Consider the following 8,153-nt stretch of genomic DNA (forward strand, 5'->3'; position numbering starts at 1 on the left):
ACTTTTCACCTATTTAGGCTTTGATTCCCAATGTCTTATTAATTCCCAAGAAAAATAACTGTATTGTTTTCATATTTTATATACTTCACAATGCTTAGTACACAACTTTGTAAATTTACAACTTTGTAAATGTTAGGTATTAAAATACATGTTATTATACGATAATTAACTTATTTTATGAATTTATTTTCTAATAGTTCTGGAATTACCTTCATAGGCAGATTATTCTTTTAATTTACTTAACTATAACTATGCAATCCTAAAAAAACTTTTCCATTATGTTTTCCTAGTAAAAGCTTTTAAATTTCAGAGAAAGAATATTATTTATAGGAAGAATATTTCTAGGAAGAACCTAGACTTAAGTTAAACATTACGAAGAAATGGGCTATTTTAAATAGATAATTTATTATAACTAAAATAACGATCAGGAAACATAGCATTTAAAATATTTATTTTGTATCTAAAATTTTCAAGATAATTTTAGGAAAAATAATCTGGACATCCTTTTGGAGCTTCTAATATAAAAATAATTTATGTAAGAAATATTTTCAGTGCTACACCTTTTAAATTGATTGTTCACGGAGAAATACTATATTGTGTTCATATATTGAATAAAAAGCCTTGAGGTTCTGTCTAAAAGAAACACAAAGAAATAATTAACTGGAAAGATTATAGTGTGCACGGTTTCTCTCAATCTGTTAATTTCAAACATGTTTATTTATATTTGACTCTTTTTATCGCTATCATTGTTTTGGCATTAGTACTCACTTAACTTAATTGCTGTTTTGTTTGATGTTAGTATCTCTAGTAATCTTATTTTGAAAAGTTGAGCAGTTTGGACCAGAGCATTGATATGGAGGACATTGAACCTGGATCTGATCTCAGGGTTTACAGTTTAACAGAGGAGGAGACTTTTGGGACACAGTCATATATGCTTATAATATATAAAGAAATAGAGATGATTATTGTAGATTATGCAAGCAGCATTTGCTAGAAATAATTACCTGATGCAACTAACATGGACTGAAGCTTCATTTAGATAAATTGTTGTTTGTCTAATTCCTTTACTTGATGTGACAAAAGATACTTTGCCAGACCAAAATGGTTTTTCCATTTCCTATATGGTCCACAAACAGAGCTTTTACCATTTATTTGCCGCTAAAACAGTCTACACAGATTAGATAGAAGGGAAATTCTTTACCTAATTTATCCAAACTACAGAGACACTTAGTTGTTCGCAGTAATAGTTTCTTAGTCTATTTCATTAGTTCCAAAGGCTGCTGATCTGTTTCAAAACCAACCTGGGGAGAAGCTGTGCTGTTCTATGTGAATTTTCTATTGTTGTTGGAAACACGGTGCACAGAAGGGACAGACCCCACTGGCAAGAGGCAGCGTTGCAAATATCCATATTTGTCTGAGATTGAAGGAGCTCTTTGTTGAGAGAGCGTCTTTTTTCGCTATGTACTCTTTTTAAAGCAAGTGTTTAAAATAGAACCCCACGTGCACACACAAATGAAAATCTTCATCTCTGTGGCAAGTAGGCAAAGGAGATTGAAGCTTTAAGGAACATTTACCCTATGCTAATTCCAGAACACTACCTCTGACTCCAGGGATAGATTCCTGTGTTTGTTATCAACACTGAGCCAGAGAGAGAAGCAACTTTCTAAAGGTATCATTGCTAATGTTAGAGCCTCAATTTGGATCTAATTGACCCATACTCTGTTTCTCCTGTTACTTGCAATTAAAATAAAGGGGTTAAATGTAGCCTCAGTACAAATAACAGTAAATCATAGCAATGATTAAAACCTACGAAAGGCAGAGAGAGAAGAGAGAGTATATCGTTTGATACTGAGATGTTTTTTGAGGGCAATGGCTGACATGTTGAAAGCCAGGTCCTACAATAGGTCAGATGCCAAAAATTGTATGGTTTTGCGTCCTCCTCCTTTAGCCACTATTTTTGAACATATGGTAAATATCATAAATGCATTATCGTTAAACAAGTTATCCATGTGGAAAAAATGATTGTAAATAGAAATGAAAGCGGGAGACATCTCTATGAATTTGGAAGCAGGAATCGGCATTTCATCCTTTCTTCACGTAGATTGAATAAAAATGAGTAAGCACATTCTGGTTTCCTCTTTCTCTTATCCTGTCTCAGCAACATAAATACTAATTGGTTGCTATGGTGATCTGAAGCTTGTAACTAAAACTGAGGTATCTAGGTAACAGTGTCTAAAGGTGAGAATGATGAATGCTTCAACTCTGGAGTTTTGTAGGAAGATGACGCTGGAGTGTAAATACTGGGGAATGTGGCCTGACTTCCAAAAGATTGCTAAATTTGTTAATTTTATCATCATCATTTCTGACTACATCATTTTATATACCTATAGAGGCTCAATTGCCTTCATATAAGTTAGTCTCTAAATTTGACAACTTCTATAAACTTGCAGTCAATGAGAACTACCAGTTATGGGCAGAATTTAGCACTTAATACACTTTTTATTTTATTGCTGAAAAGGGTTCAGTGGCACTAAGATGATTTAAACCATTAATGAGATGCAGTAGAAACAGTCTAGTAAAATCATAGACAATCTGTGCCTCTTCTCCATGACTCACAGGGTTTATTAAGAAATATCATTCTTTAGGACCCCAAGGATGAACATATTCTCTTAAATCAAGATCTTTGTGCCTTCATCTGTGACTGCCAACAGTCAGCAGCATTACATGTTACACAACCTTTCCAGGTCCCTGTTTCTTCGCTTATGATATTTGGCCTCCCACCCAAGGCTGTTAAAGGGATTAAGTATTGAACTACACTAAGGCACTTTGCAAATACAAGAGTTATATAAATGCTAAATTCTAACCTATGGCTTTGATTTCATTAGCTCTTCACATTTGAAAGTTATAAGGGAAGCTCAATTGTTACAAAGTTAAACAGGATTTTCTGTAAAAGAAATCCATGTATACAGATAGAAATAGGCTTCAGTGTGCCTGCCTATTGGCACTGGAATAAAATGCATCACTAGATAGCGATGATGGTGATGTTGAGGTAGACTTCTCTTGTATTCTAGAATTGGTGTACAGGATGACTGACAGTCATCATATAAAAATTGGTGGTTAGAAAATTTTCTAGAAATTGTTCGAGGTAATATTAGGTGTAGTGAAAGGTCAGCTGTTTTCTTCACACTTTTTCCCTTTTCCTCCCTATCCTCCATCTATGGTGAAGAAGGTATAAACATTAGTTAGCATGTGAGTAAGAATGAAAGTGTAGAGACTCCTCCATCTCTACCATAATTCAAGGCAAATGGGAAAAGCATGCTTCCATTTGCTGAAACTAAGAATAGTACTAATGGGGACACAGCAGATTCTAATAGCAGATTTATCTTTCTCATGACCTGATTGTCTATATGAGTTGAGTCATCGAAGATGACTTAAATAGAGAGAAAAAATAAGTCTCTGTTTCTGTTTCACTTGGCAACAATGTAAGAATTTCTCTTGGTTAAAACTGGTGAAAGGATATTATAACATTTTATTCGAATACAGCTCATGAGTATTCATTCTACTATGAAGAGTCTATAAGATAACTGTACGTTAAATTGGCAGAGCTCAGGCAGAGATCTTTGAAGATTCTCTCTCACTGGGCCATTCCTAGTAGACATCTGTATAGGGAGAGATTTGGAAAGGCTAAAGAAACTAGAAATAACAAAGGGAAAACTCTCAATAAAAGTTTAGCTTATTATTTTCAAATCAAAATACATAAGATAGAAGAAGAAAACATGTATCTGCATTGTATGAAACAATTGACATATAGATGACAGTTGTCTGAGTGGGCAAAAAAAACGTTGTCTAAGTTCTGTCACTCTAGAGATAGAGTTAAACATTAAATGGCAACCTCAGAAACTACTTTGAGAATAGCAAACAAGCAAATATATAATCAGTAAGTCAGACACCTAATGCTACAAAAAAAAGTTAGAATGTTCTGTTTTTGCAGAACCTTATAAGCATTGCTCAAACTCAGGGGCCACTCCTGTAAACTGTCTACCAACCAGACCAATGTTTCAGAGTGCTAGTACTGAGATGTAGTGTTGATTGGGACGGCAGTGCCTGAGATTACCTGAGTCACAGACTAGTACTGAGAGTTCCTAGGTCCACAACACTCGAAGATGCTTGGAAGAGCTCCAAGGCTATTCTCACCAGTCATCAGTGGACCATGTGGTGTCAGGGATCTAACTGGATCAGCAGCTTACACGATATCTGCCTTAACTGATATAACTTTAGTTCCCCAATGAAACAAATGATTGAAATATGATTCTGGTCATTTACACCTGCATTCTAATTCCTTAGTACTTATAAAACTTGATAATCTTCATTATATTCCTAAGGGTAAGTGAACAATGATCTGCAAAATATTTTAAGTGGTAATAATGAATATTCAGTATGCAACAGATAACACATGAAGTACTTTTCATGGATAATATCACTAATGCTCATCAAAAATCATTTCATTTTTTCCTATCTCTCAGAAGCAAAACAAGCATAGGAAATGGAAATGATTCTTTAATATCATGGAGATCTAAAATATGACAGATTTACTTGCATCTTCTGATTGAATGAACTTTTTCTTTAAATCATTTCAAGAGAAGACTATTAAAATTAAAATATTAATTTGGATTTCCAAAAGTTTATATCTTTGGGCCTTACATGCAATCTTTAATCCTGACATAGTTGATCTGCTATGTAGAATTTAAATCACACATCAAATCTAAGTTCATTCACACCAGGACTAGAAAAATAGTAAAGGCTGGCACACAGCCTTGTAAACAGCTTACTTAGTCTTGAATCTCCATCACCACATATCATCTTCTCATTCTCTGAGACCTGGGTTTAGGAGTGATCTCTAAACACAATGCCTGGAGGAAAGTCCGGAGCAGCTCTGGATGGGATCCCAAAACTAAAATCAAAAGGCAAAGCTTGAACTGACTTTAAGATTGATTGCTGAATCTCATCTAGGTGCACAAGCTGTCCCTAAAGGGCTTTTTATAATATCTTAAAATAACTTGAATGTTTTAAAAAATAATGATTTTATGGGACAGAGATGGCTTAAGTGGCACGCTGCACACATACCAAGAATGTTCCATGCCTGAGTTTGAGCTCTAACACCATGTGACCCCTCATCACCAAATATCAGTGCCCCAGCACCTCCTAGTATATCTTTGGTAATTTGTAAATGGCATCAGCCCTTTCTTTTATCCTTAAATGTTGTCCAATAAAGATAACTTCTACACAAATAAATACATTTAAACTAAGCATAGCCCTTCTTTTGGTCTTCTTAGGACAGTTAAAATGTGTATATATATATATATCTATCTATCTCCTAATTTGTCTTCTAGGTGGCCTATTTCTAATCTGTCTTCTCAGTAGAATATGATACTTCTGGTGTGATTCTTATTTATTAATTAAGTGTTCAGTGAACAGAGAGAGTATCTTTTACACACTACGTGCCACTCTACTTTGGGGTACAGCTGGAAACAGGACAGACTGCCTTATTAAAACATGTTAGTGGTAACAAAGAGGTCTGACCTACAAGTAAGGAAACGGGACAGCTGTTTATCTTTTTGCATTGTTTCAAACCAAGGAAAACGTTAACCGGAGAAACATTTGTGAGATGAAGAGCAGGATTATCAGTACGAAGCCAGGCATCTGCCTACCTTCCTCCTTTCTGATAATTAACCATCATCTCCGCACTTTCTCATCTTCTTTGTATTGATCTTTCATCACATAATGGCCACAATAGCAAAAGGAAGGCTTAATAACAAACATTGAAATGAATAAATAATTATAGCCACTAATCTTCCTCAACCAACTGATTATTTGTTCAGTGACACTATTACATAAAACGAAGCTTACATAATTTAAAAGGATCCCATTGTTGTGCTGTTGTGAGAGCTTTTATTTTTCTATTTGTCCTTGCTTCTGATACCTTTTAAAAGCAATTGAAAGGTGTAATTATTGCTGCATATGTAGGAACAGAGTCAATGGTTCTGAATAGATAGTCATTGAAACCCAACTTATGTATTAATTTGGAATATCAAATGCAGTTTCCACTTTGTTTTAGTGTCTTGAAAATAGCGATTGTGTCAGTGACTCTTTAACATACTGATCTCAAAATAAGCCATTTATGTTTATATTTTCTGTTATCTTACTTTTGATATATGTATTACTCACCTTAGTTATACTATATGCATTTTTGATACCAATACTTATTAATATACTTTATTTTGAATATTGTCTACATTTTCGAATTGTAAGAAAACATTTGCTATATTCTCATAATACAGTTTTCTTTCCAATTTTGATTTAAGTGCCATGATTTACAATGATATTAAAAATAGTTTCAGTGATTCTCATATGTTGGATTTAAAGATACACTTAAATGAGGATGAAAGAAATGTTCAAAGGGAACAGAATATCAGAGATGGTCCAGAGAAATGAGTTAAGGGGCAGAGTGGTGAAAAGGAGGGGCTTTTAGGACTTTGCTGAGGGAAAGTGAGTTTTCTAGCTGTGCGTGTTGTGTTGAAATGATGCAAACATAAAACCATCACTAAAATCTTGCCCTGCAAATATTGTTATTCATTTATGTGCCACTTTGGGTTGTTTCCAGATCCTGGCTATTAAATTAGGTATAATTAATTCACCAAAATTCACACTTTTTGTTTTTATTTTTGGAAATACTTTCCCATGACAATATGAATTACTTGATGTCACTGGAAATAGAGCCCAAGTATATAGAATACAATCCTGCAGCTGTACATTCAACTTTAGCTGATAATTATTACACAGATGAATCAAAAATAATTCTATTATATTGGTGACTATGTTTATAAATATGTCCTTAATGGGATCACATTTTAACTATTTACTTAAATTTGTGTTGGGGAAGTCATACTTAGTAATATTCACTATGTTCGTGCCAGAAGTGACTCCTGGCCATGCTTATGAGACTGTATGCTTTGTATAAGATATTGAACTGGGGTCAGCTGAATGCAAGGGAAAGAACATACTTTCTGTACTATCCCCCCAATATTGAATTAATTTTATATAGTATGTTAGTACTTGTGTGTATTATGTACAATATACATAAAATTAACTACAAAAAAAAGAACAATGGCATTCTAAAACAAAAGTGAACAAAAAATTTTTGTACCTACTATATATTTTCCTATAGTGTTTTCCTCTATTCTCTTTGTTCTACCATTTCCTCTCTATAATCTGTCAGATGATATATTTGTTCATAGATGGTAATTTTACATAATTCTCGTGCGATTACAGGCAATCTTGGTTTTGTTTTCCTAGCCCCTAAATTTATAACATTTTAGCTAAATATCTTAGCATGTTATTTTTCCCAATTCCCAATTCCTCTTGGGAAAATGTGACTTAAAATGTACTTTTTTAAATGTACTTTGTTTAGTCTTTTTGATGGACTCTAAACATAACAATTCATGACAGAAAAGCTCTGGACAAGAGGGGTGCTCCCATAAGAGGATGGTAAGGTTAATGCAAATAAATTAGTGTACTTAGTTCACAGGTAATAGAAACAATGGTGGCAAATTACCTCTGCCCTCAAGAAAGTAGGAAAACAACTTCAGCAGTGCCAGATTTTATATCCAGAACTAACCGTAAGAAGGAACAAAGAAAGCTCTGGCAAAGTCGATCAAAGTTCTTTTTATTTCTCATTAGCTAGAAGCACATCAGAAACATAATTTTAAACCAATGATTGCTATGAAATAGTGGTTTCTATACTAAACTCCATGTTTGGCAATTAAAATAGGGTGAAATAGGATTCTCCCTTATCATAGTTTGAGAAAGGGCTGGATACAAACTCCATTGGCATAATCTTAAAACAATCAGGTTTGGGGTTTTTTTTGTTTTTGTTTTTGTTTTTGTTTTTGGGCCACACCCGGCTGTGCTCAGGGGTTACTCCTGGCTGTCTGCTCAGAAATAGCTCCTGGCAGGCACGGGGGACCCTATGGGACACCGGGATTCGAACCAACCACCTTTGGTCCTGGATTGGCTGCTTGCAAGGCAAACGCCGCTGTGCTCTCTCTCCGGGCCCAACGATCAGTTTTTAAATAAATCTGTTCCTCGTCATGTTA

This window comes from Suncus etruscus, chromosome 3 (assembly GCF_024139225.1).
Source record: "Suncus etruscus isolate mSunEtr1 chromosome 3, mSunEtr1.pri.cur, whole genome shotgun sequence".
NCBI classification, from domain to species: Eukaryota; Metazoa; Chordata; class Mammalia; order Eulipotyphla; family Soricidae; genus Suncus; species Suncus etruscus.